We start from the raw sequence: 19,184 nt of genomic DNA, 5'->3' as shown, positions 1-19,184 counted from the left end.
CCTGTCCTCTGTCAATTTGATTCCCATTTTTCCTACAATATTGATTTCTGTTTTGGCCGAACTAGCATATTTTCCTTGACCTTTCTTTATTCTTATGGTACATACGAAGTGTAAGTTTACACCTTGACACTTAGTTTACATGCTAATTTCTGTAGCATATTTTCTCCTTGGCTTAAGGACAAACACTGTATCTCAGTTTGCAACTGGCTGCTCTACAAGGCCTAGAAATGTTTGAACACAAAATGAACATTTCGTAGACACCTAAACATTGATTTTGTAGGGAAATGGTTGTCTTTTTTGAGAACATAGCAGAAGTCACTTGTATTATCAGCTGAATGATCAGGCTCTGCATTGGATGCTTTATGCACTGAATTTTGTTTCATCTACTGGAGAATGCATGTTTGGGTGTGTAACATAGGGAAAGGTTAATCTTTCCCTAATGTAAGCCATTCCTTTTGGTAATTTTACTTTTTAGGCCCTATAGTAGCAATGTCTGTGATTTTTATTTAAAGGCGAGCACCTAAATATATAGGAATTTAAAAGTGTCCTCATACAAAGAAAGGAAAAAGAACAGAAAGGAAGTCGGCTGTCACGTTATTTATGAGTGGCCACTGAGCACCCGATCCGTCGGGTAGGCTCATGAAGAATGCTTAAAGTCCTTCCTAACTGGCATTTGTAATAGGCTTTTAAAATGCTTAAACTCCTTTGATATTTACCTTTTACCTCAGTCTTTTTCTAATATACACAAAGAATTTAAACAATCTCTTGAAATCTTTTTTATATATCCGCTGCTTTAATGGAAGCTAAGCTCCACCTGGTGGTAGAATTTGCTTTTCTCATTTGGACTTTAATATGTGCATTGAGATCAGTTCATCAGGAAAACAAAATCTCAATACATCCATCTATATCTGTCTATCTATCTATCTTTCATCTGTCTACCTACCTACCTGTTTATTTATCAATCTACCTACCTATCTATATGCATACATATTATATGTGTGTCTGTTTTGCAGCCTTTCCTATGTCACAGAAGTTCTAAACTATGCTAATTTATTTTACTAACATTGATATATAAAACATGGTATTTAGTATTTGATAATTACAAATGTTGCATTATGTTTGAGCTATCTGTAATGACCAGAATAATCTTATTGTGATAGTCACAAACCAAGTCTTTCCTCCTATCTTCGTCTTATATCAAAATTGCTTTTCAAAGATACTTAATTTATGCTTTGATGGTAAAGGAAGAATTTAAAGCCTTTTATGACTCATATAAGATCATAAAAATAAAATGGAGAAATGTTTAAAACTATTAACTCAAATCACATCTTAATGCTGGAGAGTCCAAACCTTTGCTTGGGACAGGAGTTCATTCTTTCTCACAAGCATGTGAGAGCGATATTATGCACATTCTTTATGTTGAGTGACATTTTGCAGCATTTGGCTTTATAATGGATAGAAAATTAGCCAGAATTTGTACACTGGACACCATCCAGCAGCATTTGACTACAGATGTTTTTTTATGTTTGTATTAAAATATGAAATAGTTGCCTGTGTTTGAAAATTTGGAATTTTTATTATTAGAACGTAGCTATCTAGTAAAGGAGAACCTTTTTCTGCAAGTCAAGTGATCTCAACCTGAGGAGTAGGTACCTTTTTGAGGTGGCACACACTGATTACCCATAAGCTCTGCTACCCATCACTGCCTCACACTCCACCCCTATTTTCTTTATTGCTTGGCTTCTATAGGCATTAACATTTATCACTGTTGTTCACTTTTGATGCCTATCTGATTCATTCAAAGTCTAATGAAAGAAAAAAAAAAAGAGAAGAGAGATGGGTCAATAACTACCAAAGATATGAAGGAAACAACTGAAATGAAAAGTACAAAATTGTTTTCTCTATAATTTTGTGCATCGCCCCAGCGGTGGAATAGATGTATTTCAAATGGTATAATATTTAAAGAAAAGGTATACCAGCTGATGTTCATTTTAAAGGTTCATTTTAAAGGTTCATTTTCTTTAAAATATTCCAAGAAATATCTGGGAAATATCTGAAGCTATGTTATTGGTTTTCACTTTGAAGTCATTTTAGTTGTCTTAGGTATCATCAGGTCCAACTGCTGATATCACAGAGGGAGCTACACTCCAGACAGAGTGACTTCGACCAAGTCATACAACTCCTCAGCTAAAGATTGAAGGCTAAAATCGAGGCTTCCTACACAAATGAATAATTGCCATCTTTAGCCATTCAAACCACCTCCTGAACAGTCAATATTAGTACTAAGCTGGTGTAATCACAAAGGTCCTTAAAAGTAGAAATGGAGCCAGGAGGAAAATCAGAGAGGTGTGATTATGGAAATCTGGTCAGAGAGATGGAACATTGCTGGCTTAAAAAATGGAAGCGGGGACCACAAACCAAGGCATGCGGGCATCCTTTATAAGAGGGAAAAGGCAAGGAAAACAGGTGTGTCGCTGGAGCCCCTAGAATTGCAGCCCTGCTGACACCTTGATTTTAGCTCAGTAAGATTCATGTTGGAATCTTATCCTATAGAACCGTGAGATAATAAATTTGAATTGTTTTAAAGCACCAACTTTAGGGTAACTTATTACAGCAACAATGAAAAACTAATGTACCAGCAGAGAAGTTTTAGTCGAAGTTTGCTCTCTGAAGATTTTATTATGAAAAAATTTTTTTTCAAGATAGAAAATTATAGTACTAGAACATAATTTTTGAAACAATGCAAGATTCTTACTGCTCTCTTCTATTCTCTCGCTTGTCTTGACAATAATTATTCTAATTCATTCTTAGTCCAAAAATAGCAGGGAGAGAAGGTCACGATTAAAGTACTGCTTCTCCAGCATGGCGGGGAGGCAGGAGCTGGCAAGTAAGAGACGTAAGGTAACAAGAACTAATGATAGGTAGAGGTATCAAAAGGTAACATTTCTTTTATTTTCCCCAAGATTCCCATAGTCTCTACATAGATTATTTAGATTTAAAAATGACATAAGGCAATTTTTCAAATTAATAAAGGTGATTTTGCCATAGCCAGTGGTGCTATAGATGTAAGGACTCTTGTTCAAGTTCATAGTATATGTATCCTTGAGAATAAAGTAGATTATGGAAGGGGTTGAGAAGGAAGTATAGTCCAGCTAAATTGGGGAATTAGAAGTTAAATGTAAAAGTTCAGACATCAAAGTATTGAGAATTTATCAATAGAGATGGATTCAAGTGCACAGCCAGTGTTTTTATGTAAATACACGGTAGAATACTCTCTCCAATTTGGAAATGCATTCCTTATAGCAAAAAGCAAATCTGCATCAAAACTCTTCTAGGTTTATGATTGAAATAGTGCTTGGACAAGAAAAGCATAAATTCGCATAGCCCTTTCACACCCCTGCAGTTGACCTTAGAAATAGAGAGTATGTTTTTAATTATGATCACTTTGGCTACACCATCATAGTTCTGAGACACATGAAATTTATTAGGAAGATTTTTTTTTTCTGTTGATTTTGAACCTGAAAACGGCTGATATTTTGCAACCCTCTAGGAGAGTGAAGCTTTATAAAGTTTTCTATGATATTATGGCACAGGAAAACACTTTTGCCTTATGTTTGGTATCGACGGGCACATTGGCTGTCAAATATGTATGGGGAGATAATTCAGTTACACATATTCAAGGAACATAGAAAACATTCAAGCCCCCAGACCTAGATCTTCATGTAAGTAGACCTCACATTAGGCTACTTCTCAGAACTGTGTGCCAGATTTACAAGGAAATGATTTGGGATATCGGCTGTATTACATTTAAATAATAACATCGACTAAATAGGCCGATAAGCCATGACACTTATAAATGAATTTTGACACAGATCTCATTCTTATAGAAAATTATAGTGTTTACTTTCCTTCTGTTATCGCCTGTAAATAATTAAAACTCATCCCTTTAATTCCACCTCATTGTCCTTATGATTTTCTTTCACTTAACTTGAATCCTTATTACATTTTAAAGTATCAACCTGAAAATAAAATATCCATTGAAAAGTTTCTCGTATTAAGCTTATAATTTTTCATAAAGCTATTTCTGGAAGTACGACAAACTTTCATTGGTTAGGATCACACAAATTTCACTCATTGCCTTGATATTCAAGTCATTAAAAACAGCACATATACAGCAGCTGCTCAGTATATGATGTATGTACTAATAAATCAGTATATCCATCTTTTCAGTTGATTAGCACTTTCTCTGGTTTAGCCAAAAGAAGGATTTAAAGGCTCTGTTTCTTCAGCTGGTCTCAGTTTTACATGGGGCTTCTCAGAGTATAATTTCTCTAACTTCAAGATAGTTCTAGAATTTAAAGATAAATATTTTTCAGTATGACCTCTAAAAGCTAGACAACTATGTAATCTAGCGCTTAGTCAAAGAAACCAAATTCCTTTCCCATACAGAAGAGACATCTAATTGAGAGGGCATGTGGGTCTCCAAATGGCAGTTTCTAAGGGGTTTATAAAAGTTTTTGCATGGTTTTATCCAGGGTAGTTGGTAGTTTAGAGCCTACCTTCCCCTACTCCTAGTTCTCCTACCCCACTCACGTATAAATTGCTTTGTTACACAAACATCAATGCATGCCCAAGCAATCTGATCTGCAAAGGAATCTTCTACCATCTAGCTGTCCATATCCCAGTACCTCTCCTCTACCTCATATTTGCCCCTTGCTCCAGGAACTGTATAATGATTTTACAAAGTCATGCTGCCCTGGAGATGTAGGATAGATTAAATTTGTACTGTTATAGAAAAGGTCTTTAATTTTCCTCTACGATAGGTGGGACTTTGCTTTTGGAAAAGGGATAAACTTCCTTTTCTGTGGGGTAGTGGGTCTGGGCTTCATCTTTGGTGTCCTTACTTCTTTAAATATTTTCTTCCATCCCGCATTGATAGTGCCCTGTCTGACAAGGCTTTCTTCACCATGTCATACCATAAGACTTGTCCATATTGTCATTTCCTCAAGGAGTATATAACACAGTGGTTGGAATGTCAGTATGAAGACTTTTAAATTGGGGAGATGAATTTGAGCATATGTAGGATAGGTACGCTTTAAGTCCCTTTACTGTGACTAAGTTCTGGTACTTTGTACAGATAATTTTTTTACTCTTTGGGCTGTATGCCCCTCGAGGTCTTTTAGATTCCACGCAGAGCCCCTCTACCTTTGATTATCAAAATTAATCAGTTGCACTGGATCTTCCATCCAAAGGAAATGAATTATGTACTTTTCATATAAATTGAAGGGACATTTTTTTAAAAAGGCAAATTAACAAACATATATTGAGCATATTTGTCTTGCTCTTGGGTATAACACTTGGTTTAGGATATGATAGGCAATGGTATTATATGGCATGTTATTTTGTTAGTCCTACCTGAAACAATATGTAGTTAAAGCGATTTCTTAATGCCATTGTTTTTTACGTGTTTAGTATCTACTCTTATGATGAGATTTTTCTAAATACGCTTTAAGGATGGGTAAAATGAGAAGGAATGTAAACTCTCCCCAGTTTCCTCAAGAGGTCCAAAAGTGCCTGTTGCGAAAAGTGGAATTTGCATTCAATATAAACATAACTTGCTAGCGATACTTGTCCCAAGGTAGAAACAGTAGCTTTCTTGAAGGATTGAAACTTAGATCAAGCATGAGCTGGCTGCCTCTGAGGTTCCTGCGTCACAGGGATGGTTGGTGAGACACTCTGCAAAGATCCTTCCCATTAAGGATCATGAGAATCTTGAGGCTCCAAATTCATTGAAGTGTGTAGGGGTTGCTAAACTTTTCATTTAAAAAATACCCACTAGGGGGAGTATAACACCATAAATATTTCTTTTCAGTTCCCTCGCTTCTAGTACACATGCAGGAAAGCAAGATTCAAGTGCGAATGGCTGGAATTTATTTTATATTCTCTTTACTAGTTTTCTCACTGAAATTTTATGAAATATTCTGATAAGTAAATTAAAATTTTGCTCAAAAATTAGTGTAGTATAGTATGTATATTGATATTTGTATTTGTATGTATGAAGTCAGACTTTAAAATCATTGTGTGGAAATAGAATGTAGATCAATTATTTGTGACTATCAGTGCATAGCATCTTAGTTTTTCATTGAGCATGTTTTACTAAAGTAGGTCTGTTCTTATTGTTTTGTTTGCTGTGTATTTAATTCTGATAGTTACCTGTAATTTTCTATTATAGCTTTCCCAGACATTTAAGATAAACTATTTCACTGAAGAAATGGTTTAGTTGAATAGTAACAAAATTAATGTTTAATTCTTAAGAAAACTGCTTACCTGTCTTAGGAAAATTAAAAATGGATATTCTTCGGGGATAAAAGTACCACTTATTCATTCTTAAATGAATGGTTCTACACTTATCTCTTTTTAATTTTGTATTTGTTAAAATTTTCTTACATATTTCCCAGTTTCTGTAAATAATTTGAAATACAGTCAAATTTTGACATAAGTCTCCAGGTTCTATTTTGAAGTGAACATTTTTGTTTGAATATTTGAAGAAAAAACAAAGTAATTTATAATCCTTTTTGAAGTATTGAGCATTAAAACATCATTTTAAAAGTTCTAAAATAAAATATTTATGAAAAATTGAGATAGCTTTTTATTGACAAAATACATTTTAACCTGTATTTACATCATTTTCATAAAGGAAAAAGAAGTGCATATATGTTATTTCGAATAAATTTTTAATGGAAAATTTTAATTTCTTAGCATCTTAAGTATTTTAAAAACATTTCTGATTTAATTTTTTTGGTTACCTTCCATCGTCATCAATGGCCATGAAAGTTTTTTTTTTCTAATCTCCCAGTTCACCGAAAGTTGTTACTTCTATTTAATTCGCATTTTTTTTTTCTTCTCCACTGCAATAAAAATTTTTTAAAACTTTGCAAGTGATGTGTCAGAGTGGAGATGGATTTTATGTTATGTTTAGTAGGAGATTTGGGGTCAGGGTGACTTTTCGATATGCTCTTCGCTTCCTTTCTTACATCTGCTTCTGCTCTTCTGGGTGATGCTGTCTCTGTGTCAGCTCCTCCGTTACTGTCTTTGTAAATAAAACCTTCCTCAATAGCCAGCCTTATTCATTATGTTTTTATGTTATATATGTTTAGAAAAGCTTAGTATGAAATTAACGCTTGCTGTAAACAACCACACGTATAAATAGTACCAAAGGACAAAAATTAAAAGGTAAAAATTTTTCTCCCTCTCTTGGGCTTTGCGACCCTTTGTGCAATTTGAATCTTCCCAGATATTTTTTACATGATCTTGTATATGTTCACATTATTATACATATATATTTCCTTTACTTTTTTTTTTTACAAGAATGGAATCATCTGAAAAAATACTCTTCTGCGGCTTTCTTTTTCCACTAGCAATGTATTTTTATGATGTTTCCGTGTCAGTACTTAGAGAATTCCTTCAGTTTTTTAGTTGCATAAAATCCCTTACACTGTGTTTCTTGTTGATAGGCATTTAAATTGTTTCCAGTATTGCATTCTATCAAATAGTGCTGTCAGGCAGGAATTAGAATAAACATCTTTGAGATCTTGTGCATATCCTACATTTTTATAATTAAATGCTGTAGATGTTGAAAACATGGCTAGCTTATTATTTACTTTATATTCATGGCCTGACTATTTCCACAAAGCTTTTAAGATGTCTGTGTTTTATGTTGTTCTGTGTCTCTGAAAGATATTTACTTTTACCAACAAAGCATGTTGGTTGCCAACAATCAGATTTCAAAACAAACAAACAAACAAAACGCTAATTTCTCTGAGAGAATCTTTACTAGAAAATGAAAGAGACAATCATTTGTCTCTATAGTTCAGATGGAAAACTTCTTATGCAAAGGATTGGAAGAAAAAAATTTCCTCAGTAAATTACCTGAATCACTGTGACTTTAGATCAGGTTGATCAAATATGAGATTAACTATTGAATAGTAATATTTTTGTTGTCATTGTTAATTACATAACAAGCATTGAGTGGTTAGGTAAAAATGTCATGAGCGCACAACACTGGAGTACTTTGTAGTAAATAAAAGCAACAAACTATATGTACACAAAATAACATGACTGTGTTGTAAGAACACTGTTGGAAGATTAATAAATAGAATGACTCAAAATTTTGATAAATCAATAACCTTTATTGATTACTATTATAAATTGATGCAATACACAAAACATTATGTATTATACAGGAATTCCTGGGAATTCAAGGCTGTCAAATATATTAGCATGGTTCTAGAAGGAAGAGTGAAATGGGATTGGGGAATAGACATAGAAGACAGAAAATAAAACACAAAGAAAGAATAAGCATTTAAAGTGTTTTCATGGGTGGGGGGAAATACTGATAATGTCTTTTTGTAAAAATGAATGGTTTATTTCCCATGAACACTTTCTAAATTGATTTGTTCTTTGAATGTTCTTCTTTTTTTTTTTTTTTTAAATCAACAGTTACTGAAATGAGCAGAAAAGATGCAATACTCATATTCCTCAAATGCAGTGATGCGATTCAGTATCTAGCTACAGTTGTGTGGCTGTGGATGATGGTATACTTTGGAGTTGCCTCTAGGTGAGAGTTACCTGTATTCTGGGTCTACCTGGGACATTGTCCCAGTTGGTAAAATTGCTGGAAAGATGAGAGATATATGATTGTATTGAAGCTTTCTTATAACACAACCCCAAAGTCAGAACACAGGAACCACTCAGGTTTGACCTCCCCTCTCTTGCTGTTTGAAGAGACTTTCCAAGAGCTGGGAGCTGGGCCTAAGAGTAGGTAGAACTATCTCACAGGCAAAGTCCTGAGCCAAAGGGAACTAACAACTGAATCCTGTGTGAACCATAGAAACGAACAACCTAAATGAAGCAATTCCTATGTGCCAGGCCATTCTCAGCACCTGACACATCATCAGCACTCAATCCCCACAACCAAGTAACAAGGTTGTAGATGAGGAAACTGAGCCCCGGGAAATAAAGTAATTCGCCCAAGTGAATAGTGGAACTGGTATTGAAAACCAAAAAGACTGCTAAAGAGTCGATGTTACCAAATATTGCCTCTTGGAAGAGGTTAGGGATCAACATGACACGTTTCATGTGGTAGCCTGCCATGGGCCTGTAGAAGCAGTGGAGGAGATTAAATCCAGTGATCTGTAGGGGAGGCCTGGCAGATGGGGATGGAAGGGTCAGGGGGACAGAGCTAGGGCAAGTCCCCAGTGGCACCATTTTGTGGAGGCCGGGAGAGTTATAATCGTGTGCGCGCTGGCCTTGCTGCCTGGAGGTAGGAGATCTGAGGGTTGTTCAGCCCATTCATTTAAAGAGATTTCAACCCACTCCTTCCCTCGGTCCATAGAGCAGGTTTCGAAATAATAAATTCGGCATCGTGGAGGCAGCCAAATCAGGATTCTGGAAACGTGATATTTTTTGTTTTGGTGGAGCTTGCGGCCCTCTCTGTGTCTCTTTTCTGGAAGAATAAAAACCCTAAACATCACGAGCCAGTTGTTTGAATGTTTTTAAACCTCGTAATTTTGTAAATTGTCTATTTGTGGCCCCCTTCCCCCACACTTCTGCCCCAGTTTATGTTACGATGCTTTTGCATTCAGTTTCTTTATTTCCGTTGACTTCTGAATGAAGAAAATGTGATTTTGGTTTGTTTTCTCAGCAAGGTGATGGCAAAAAGATATTTATAGCATTGAAGAATTTTGTATTTCCTCTCAGACATCTAGGATGAGTAGTATATTTAAAACCCTACTCTCCAGGATATCTGCCTTCTGCTGAGATAATAAAATTGATCAGATGTTTTGAGGTTAAATAAACTGTTGTAATAATCTGGCAGCTGCCTGCTGGTTGCGGTTTTCAAAGGCAATTACTCACTCTGGAGTCAACTTTGAACTCTATACTTTAATTGAAAAAGCTAATTGTAGGCTATTGCTCCTGATTTAGCATTTGATTTGGCAGATTAGGAAGTAAAGGACATTGGGAAGGGAGGGGAGAGGAAGAGAAAGTAAGCAGAAGTGTTGCTGAGCTCAAATCCCTGGTTATATATGAGAATTTTTACACACAACACAACTGCTAATTGGACAAACAGCAGTTGAACTAAAAGTCTGTGAGGCATCCATCTGAGGCTGGCCTGCAAAATCCTTATTTTTGGATTATGTGCTTATTTCTCAATCTCTCTCTCTTTCCACCTCCCTTCGTGTGTGTGTGTGTGTGTGTGTGTGTGTGTGTGTGTGTGTGTATGTGTGTTTTAGAGAGAGAGAGAGAGAGAGGCTATAAATATTAATTTCTTTAATTCAAACATGAAATTTCAGGAAGAATTTATAAGAATATTATTAGACCCTGCTTAGATGTCTGATCAGGACCTTATTTCTTAAAGTGTTGGAGAGGCGCCAATAGGTAGAGAATGCTAATTTGCTTTCATTAAAATATATCTAACGATTTTACTTAAATTCAGCAAGAGATAGGAATTATTGATATGGGTACCCAAAAGAACAAATCAAACCTCTATTAGAATCATTAAGATTCTAAATGATTAGAAGAAAGATACCAAATATCCAAAAAGAAATGCAGCTTCACCCAAGTTTATATCCTGGACAATTAGTAGCATTATTAAAATGGCCAAAAATTAGCTGTGATAACTGAGCTCAGAAGTGTGAGAATTTGTATTTCTGTTGCAAATTTAGTACTTTTATGTGTATTTTATAGATATATAGCCTGCAAATTAAAAAAATACTTATATGTTTGTATTTTGAACTTTATGCTCTTAAATAAATTGGCAGACTGTGCTGGGAATTTCCTGTAAATCTGATAAAATGTCGATGGCCTAAATTAGAGCTGAAATGAAAGGCATGCATATATGACTACATTAATTTTATGAGATGTTTTAAAATGCTAGTTACATATCACTTAGAAATCCAATTTATTTTTAGACTTTTTCTGGAATGCAGATTTGGCTCATCACAGTTCTGTTAATCTTTTCATTGACCTTGTAAATATAATTTAATCTCTATGCATCAGCTTTCCGATCTGTAAAAATAAGATAAATATTCTTCCCACATGCTTTACACTCAGAACTCTTCTGTTGAAATGATAAAAAGGGTTATAAAATATGGATTTGAGTAGTGTTTCCGAATCCAATGGCTTCTTTATCAACAACAAAGAGGGGATGACATTTATTTGGTGTTTCAGTATCAAATTTGAAGATCTTATAGTTAATTAAAAAAAAAAAACTGTGTTGATAATATGAAGATATTCGGAAATATAGATATCACCGGAAATGTCAAATGCCTGCTATATGATTTCCAACAGTCATTTTTGATCCCAATATTCATAGAGGTCCTCAAGTAAAAATAACTCAAACAAGAAAAAAAAGAAACCATATTGATATGAAGACTTCAATTAAAACACATTTAGTTCTTTCAAAATACTTCAAATCAAAATCTATTTGTGTATTTTTACTCAGAGGTCTCTACTTTTGGTGAAATATCTTGGTTTAGAAAGTAGGTAAGATTTAAAAAACTTGTTTCCCCCCACCCCTTATGTAAGAAAAGTTTGAAGAAAAAACATTAAGCTTTATGTATAATATAAGAGGCAGAATTTTGAGACAATGGATGAATATTTTAGTCAGGGGAAAGATTCAGATTTGAAGAAGGAAAATATTTAGTTGCATGATGATTTTTTAAAAGAACTATAAAATTATTGAGGTAAATCGAATTTTCCACTTTCATGGTTTTAGAACGTATCGAGGACATGTTTGAAATGACAATTCTAGAGTCGGGATTTCCAAAACAAAACAAAACTAGAATCGGTTCTGACATGATGGTGTAATGGACAGTTCAGAACCCTTGTCTCTGGAAACACAAATGGGGTCACATCTCCACTACACTGCCTTCTTTTGAATTTAGGCATGTTATAACATCCTGATAAATCTCAATTCCTTCATCTAAAATTTCCTCATGTAAAACACAGGGCTAATAACAATACCTTTTTTACTGGATTATGGTTAAGATTAAATGAGTTTCTAGTAACTAATTTAAAATAAAACAGCCCAATACGTGCTAGCTGCTATTATTCCTATGTACAGTATCTTTGTTTTATAAATAGTAACTGAGTTTCCTCAAAACTATCACAAAGTAATTATAGAAATCAAAATACAAAGTCACATTTGACATGAAAAATAAAACAAGTTTTTATGAAAGTTAGGAATGACAAGTATATAAATCTAATACTCAAATTCAGATATGAGGATAGACTTCTTTAGTTGTCAAAGCTTCCAGAAAAAGAAAAGTGAGGATTGAGAACTTAAGGTTTTAGAAATTGTTTCACCCCATTAACAGACACACACCATTTATGATCAATTTATTAGAATAGAAAAAAATTCAGGTAAGAAAAAAAATGTCTTGAGGTAGTTTCCCATATTATTTCTATAAATATATTTGATTATGGACTAAATTAGTGGAAAATTTGTCCCTTTTCAAGAACAATGAAAGGAAAGATCAGAATTGAACTGTTGACATAAGTGAAAATTTTATAACCTCCAATGGCTATTAAGGCTTTATTGTAGTTAAATACAGTACTCTAATTTCTACAGTAGTGCCTTACTTCTATAGGGGCTAAAATAGGCTATTTTTTATACTGTTTGGCATACAAACATTTCAGTGTCTCACCACCAATGTTACATGAATTTCTCCCTACTAAAACAACCTGGGTGTGTGTGTGTGAGAGTGTGTGTGTGTGTGTGTGTGTGTGTGTGTGTGTGTCCCTTGAGAGACTTCATAGAATGGCATGCAGGTCACTAGCTACTACCTGCAGTAGGATCAGGTTCACTGAGAGTGCTAGCCAAAGCAGAGGCAGGACTCTCAGCGTCTCCGGTTACTGGGTCCATCTGCTCTCAGCTCTGGTGGAGGTTTGATTATGAAGACTGCGTTTTGCTTTGCAGACATACACTTGAGTCTTATTGAGATAATTTGCTGCAAAGAAACTCTGGCTACTGCTCAGGTGAAACAGCTTTCTTTCCATACGGTTTCACTTTACTGGAGGTGAGATCCAAGAACTGCGTTTTAATGGGAGAAGAAGGATTTCTTCAGGACGACTTGCTAGGATTTCTTTGTTCAGTCTACTTTCTTTCATTTCGAGTTGATTGAGGGACAGCAGATAGGATTCTTGTTTTGCCCGGCATGCTTCTTGTCAACTATCTTGCCTTTCACAGTCTCTCTATACAGGGACATTTACAGCCTTCCAATGGAGTCTGCCAGACCTGGGTGTTATGGACCATACCTCCAGGGATCATTACCATATGGTATTTTAGGGGAGGACACAGTTCATTTCAATGCAATTCAAATGAGCAGATTTCTTTTCTTTATTACACCATTGCATTTGGAGGCAATCCACCAGAGGCCGAATCTAACTCTCAAAGGAATGCTCTGCCCACTCTGTCCATTTAACAGGACATTTGGCTCAAAAATCTCGTCGGTTGATCACACATGTGCAACAGATGTGTGAGCATGCGTAGCGAAAATAAAAAATAAAAAAAATCCCAGCAGTGTACTGTGAGAAATGTAGCAGAACTACTGAAAAACAGAACACAAAGAAGTCTGGTACTAAAACTTTGATTTTCGTTGTTGGGAGGGCAATGTTTCTTATTAATCTTTCCCTCCTTTCGTAGGAGGAAAAGGTATAGATTTCCACTGTTATTCTGCAGTGATTATTCCTGTAACACTGGTGAGGTAACTTTGTTCATTTTCACGGACCTCGTCTTATAAAGATACAATTCTAAATATTTTGACCAGACTTTCTTGGGCCCCCGCCTCTCAGGAACTGAGTGTTGGCACACTTCCACTGAAAAAAAAAAACACCCATTTACAAGAGAGGATATCAGAAATATACATCCTTTTATCCGTGCCCCACAGGCTTACATGGAAAGAGAGAGCCCCAGCTGTTTTTCTCATGGTGAATAAGGGTTACTTGGGGAAATCTCTCTTCCTGTTTTTATATGGACAACTAAATTGTTGCATAGCCAGTTAATTTTGGTTAGGTCAACAGCACAAGGTTAATTATTGGAACCTTCCTCTTTTGCCTGTGTGAAAGTAAAAGATTACTATTAACTAAAAGAAGAAAATGAAATGAGTGCCTTATTCTAGAAGTGCTGTCTATCTGGGAAATCTTTATTTATTTATTTATTTATTTATCTATCTATTTACTTATTTAATATAAATGACAAGATTGACTTACTCATCTTTGTCTTCTAAGAAAAAGTAGAAGTTTGAAAATCTGAGTGATATGAAATTAATCAGATTCAGAAAAGACTTTATAATATGTCAAAATATTTAGAGAAAATATATTACTTTTATTTTATAATGGGAACTTTAAAAAAAACTAGAATAATTGGCTAGTGTAGGCAAGAACTGTGAAATTATGTTTTCCTATTGTCTGCTGCATCTTAATTTGGCTTAGATAGGTCGATATAAATCTATATTTTTTTCAAAGCTATGTTATGCTTTTACATTCTCTTCCTGATCTTGGATTTAATTAACACATCAAAGGACACGTGGACTAATTTCCTTCAAGGTACTATAATATATTTTTTATCCAGCTGCATGTTATTATATAACCTCAGAATAAAGCAACCATATACTGTTGGTATATTCTACTTTGGTCCTTTAGATTTGTCAGTATTACATATGGAAGCAGAAATCCACCCTGTATTGTTATAAGGATGGTTTTCCATTCATATCCTTGTTACTCTTATAAATGTCCCAAAGAAAAATATTCTACAGCAGCCACTCATAAAGAAGCAGAAAATGGCAAAACCACAGCATAGAAGGAAACCTATGTGAAAACACTGGTTGTGTCTTCCTGGATACAGAAAACAAATAGAACTTTTGAAAGAGCTTGCCAATACACGCCTGCCAAATAAAATATTATTTTATGAAGTCAGGAAAAAACTAATTTTAAAGGTTATTGTAGGTTATTTGTGGTCACTTCTGGTGTGCATACAACATGATGTCATCGTGAACGCGTCTCTATTTATATTTCAGTCTTAGAGGTCTTTTGTCTAAAACTAGATCTCAGCTACTAGAGACATCTAAAATACTCTTATTATTCAATACTCTTAAAAATCTAGACTGAAAATAATTAGAATAGATGGAAAAAAGTCCCAGACAAGTCCAAGCAAGAAATCATTCAGACAGATACATCTTCCGAAATCATACCTACACTGTAGATTTCTCTTCAGCAACATTTGCTGGAGAACTTCTCAAGTGTGTGGAGAGTAGCTATATGTCCAGATGACTCTCCTCAAAAATTATCGCCCTTTGAGTGGGGGCAGCTGGGACCCTTGTGAGAGACATCTCATCTGAGAAAGGGGAGCAAGGGGTTCTTGGACAGTCCAACTTCTTTCTCCTTCTGGGTGGACCACAGCTTCTAATTTCATTTTTCACTTTGCTTACGTGATCTCCTGCAGTAAATTCTCTTCTTTCCTGTAGGAGGGTTGATTTTTTCTTCGTGGGTTTTTTTTTTTTTCTTGGAAAACCCCACTTTGTTGAGGCATTCCTCAGTAAACTAGGAAATCTAAAATAAACACTGGATGAAGATAGACTAGAAGGACAGTGAGACGTTAGCAATTGAAAATGGGGATGGATAGCTGAGAAGTCTCTTGAGGAAAAACATTTGCATATTGGAAAGAGCATATAATTATACTGAAATAGAAAAGAAAATGCATGATTGCAGGGGAGAACTGACATTTTCAAAAGTTTATCATGATAAAAAGCTGACATCATTTGCATCGTCTTTAAATTTAATCATTCAGATAATGTTTTTGAGCATCTTGATGCATCAGGCATATTGAAGTTAGAGAATAAAAGAAATAAGTTATATAGTAGAAGATATTACGTCCTCTGGAGAAAAATGAAACAGGGAAGGAGTATACGGAGTGCTGGCATGAGGGAGCTGTAAATTTAAATTTGGTGATTTAGTGACATCTCATTAAGAAAGTGATATTTGAACAAAGCGTAAAGTTGTGGAAGGAGGGAACCATATTGTTATCTTCAGGACAGCATGGCAGGCAGAGGGACAATAATTGAAACCCCAAGCCAAGGGGACATGTGGGGAGATGGAGGAACAGCATGAAGGCCCGTGTTCATGATGTGTATATTTGTGGGTATATTAACTTCATCTGCACATGTTTTTAATTGTATCCATGCCCTCCATACATGCAGGCACTTTAAAATGCCTGAGAGCTGGAGAAAATCCACATTTCAATAACATAGTTTTGTCAGTGAATGTGAAGGTACACGATTCACAATTTTAAGTAAAGTGCTCTTTGAAAATTTTTCTGCATAAGAATGGAAAAAGCAATTACAGCGAGGTGCAAAATGATTCTGATGCGTTTGTGAGTATTTTATCGTCAGAGTAATTCTATTATATTAATGTTTTGCAGTATATTAAGTATTCTAAACTATAAACAAATTTCATCACAAGATTGTCGATGATATACTGATCCTTTCTTTTTGGGAAACCAGACTGACGTTTCCTCATCTCTCTTTGCATAGCTTTGGAAGATGATACCAAATGCAAGATACATTTGGTTCTGAAAAAGTAAAGCTTTAGAGAATATATAGTAAAGACAGGACAGGAATATGTGGTGAGTTAGTAAACAAGATATAAAAAAAACAAAACTGGGATATTAATCATTCAATTCCCTACTACACTCTGTGCTTGTTCACCAACGTGAGATAGTTTTAGAAAGGTATGATTTGGGGTTTCCGTGTTCCCGGGTTGCCATGGTATTGGGATTAGTCTCTTGAAAATTGGAAGGAAGACTAAATTACGAATGGCAGTAGGAAGACAAGTTTGGAACTCTTCTTTTTCTTCTTTTAATTGTAGGAGTAAGAGAATACATTTGGCCCCCGATGAAATTATATACTCCCTTTGATGACATCTAGACAGCTGTGTCCTTTTGATAGTGGTGGCAAACCACCCAGTGAGGCATCAGCCACGTCACTAAAGGATAGGTTCACAACTTGTCATCCCCGGTTCTACACAGAGAAAGGGGAAAAAAGGTGTTTTGTCCTCTGAGATGTTCTTCAGTTGTAAAGGCTGAAAAAAATGAGAAACCTCATGAACTTTGTGCAAGGTTAACTAGCAACAGAATAAAACTGACTCTGAGGTGAGTCCAATTCTCTGCTAGCTGGTCCTAGGTTACCTCAAGGTTCATTGAACCTCAGACCTAAATCATCATTGTCTCCCACTGGGCGTGCTCCTATTAAAGAGCAGTGCTGTTCAGAGGGCTGAGCCACCACCTCTGCAGCCCTGAGGGATCTCCAGTGTGCTCTGGCCATAAATGAGCCTGAATGATTCCAGGAACTCTCAGTTGCCTCTTTCTGTTCCTCCCCAGTGATTGACAGTGGCAACTCAGCTCGCTTGTAGTGATGATTATAAAATATTTTACAAGCTATTGAGAAAACTTCCTGCAGTTCAGCTCTGGGTTTATTTAGGTTCCCTTCATGCAAAGAAAGATAAATATCATTATACTTCAGTTTATGAGATAGCGTATGTCAACACAAGATTCAAAGCAGTACTGAGTGCAGGATGTGAGGTAAGGCTGTAGCAGCTGCTAGTTAAATGAATGATAAAAATTCTGAGCCAGAGTAATTTTATTTTCATTTTGTGTTGTTTATTCATTTACTGATTTAGATGAAAGTGGTTCGTTTTAATAGGGGAAAAAATCACCTAGTACAGGAGGGCTTATAATGAAAAACAGCAGTTCTCTGACTCACACGTCTTTCTGCCTACCGTCCTGTTCCAAAGAGGCAGCTACTTGTAATTTTTAATTTTGCGTTCTGCTACTTGTTTTCTTCTTAATATAAAACATTTATTTCCCTCAGCCTTATCTTAAAAAAATTTCTTTAGAGCACTTTAGGTTCACAGAAAAATAGAGAAGGTACAGAGATTTCCCATGCACCCCTCTCTCCCACGCATGCACCCCTCTCTCGCTCCCATTATCAACATTCCCCATTATAATGGTACACTTGTTACAAGTGATAAACATACAGTGACACATCATAATCACCCAAAGTCTACAAGTTACAATATGGTTCACTCCTGATATTGTAAATAATATGGGTTTGGACAAATGTGTAATGGCGTTTATTCATCATGATGTTATCAGTTTCACTATCCTAAAAATCCTTTGTGTTCTGTCTCTTCATTTCTTCTCACTCCCAACCCATCACGACCACTGATATTTTCAGTCTCCATAGTTTTGCCTTTTCCAGAATGTTGAATAGTTGGAATCATACAGTATGCATCTTTTTCAGATTGGCTTCTTTGACTTAATAATACACACTTAAAGTTCCTCCAGATCTTTTCATGGCTTGATAGCTCATTTCTCTTTAGTGCTGAATAATATTCCATTGTCTGAATGTACCACAGTTTACCATTCATCCATTGAAGAGCATCTTGGTTGCTTCCAAGTTTGGATAGTTATGAAGAATTTGCTTAACATATATGTGTGCAGGTTTTTGTGTGGATCTAAATTTTCACCTTCTTTGAGTAAATATCAAGGAGAGCACTTGCTAGATCATATGGTAAGAATATGTTCAGTTTTTTAAGAACTGCCAAACTGCCTTCCAAAATGGGTGTATCATGTTGCATTCCCATCAAAGTGTGAGAGTTCCTATGGTTCCACTTCCTCGCAAGCATTTGGACCATTCTTGTCATTCTAATAACTCGTAGTGGTATCTCGTTTTAATTTGCATTTCCCTAGTGGCATATGATGTGGAACATCTCTTCACATGATTATTTGCCATCTGTATATCTTCTTTGGTGAGCTGTCTCTTAAGGTGTTCCGTATATTGTTTAATCGGGTTGTTTTCTTATTGTTTACTTATAAGGATTCTTTATATAATTTGGATAGCATTTCTTTATCAGATGTATTATTTGCAAATATTTTCTCCTAGTCTGTCACTTACTATCCTCTTGACATTGTCTTTTGCAGAGCAGAAGTTTTTAATTTTAATAAATTCCAGCTTTTCAATTCTTTCATGAATAATGCCATTGGTGTTGTATCTGAAAAGTTATCACCATACCCAAGGTCAATTAGGCTTTCTCCTAGGTTATCTTCTAGAAGTTTTATAGTGTCGTGA

This window comes from Rousettus aegyptiacus, unplaced genomic scaffold (genome assembly GCF_014176215.1).
Source record: "Rousettus aegyptiacus isolate mRouAeg1 unplaced genomic scaffold, mRouAeg1.p scaffold_m13_p_13, whole genome shotgun sequence".
Classification (NCBI taxonomy): domain Eukaryota; kingdom Metazoa; phylum Chordata; class Mammalia; order Chiroptera; family Pteropodidae; genus Rousettus; species Rousettus aegyptiacus.
The sequence above is the reverse complement of the archived record's forward strand: the minus strand, read 5'-3'. Positions refer to the sequence as shown.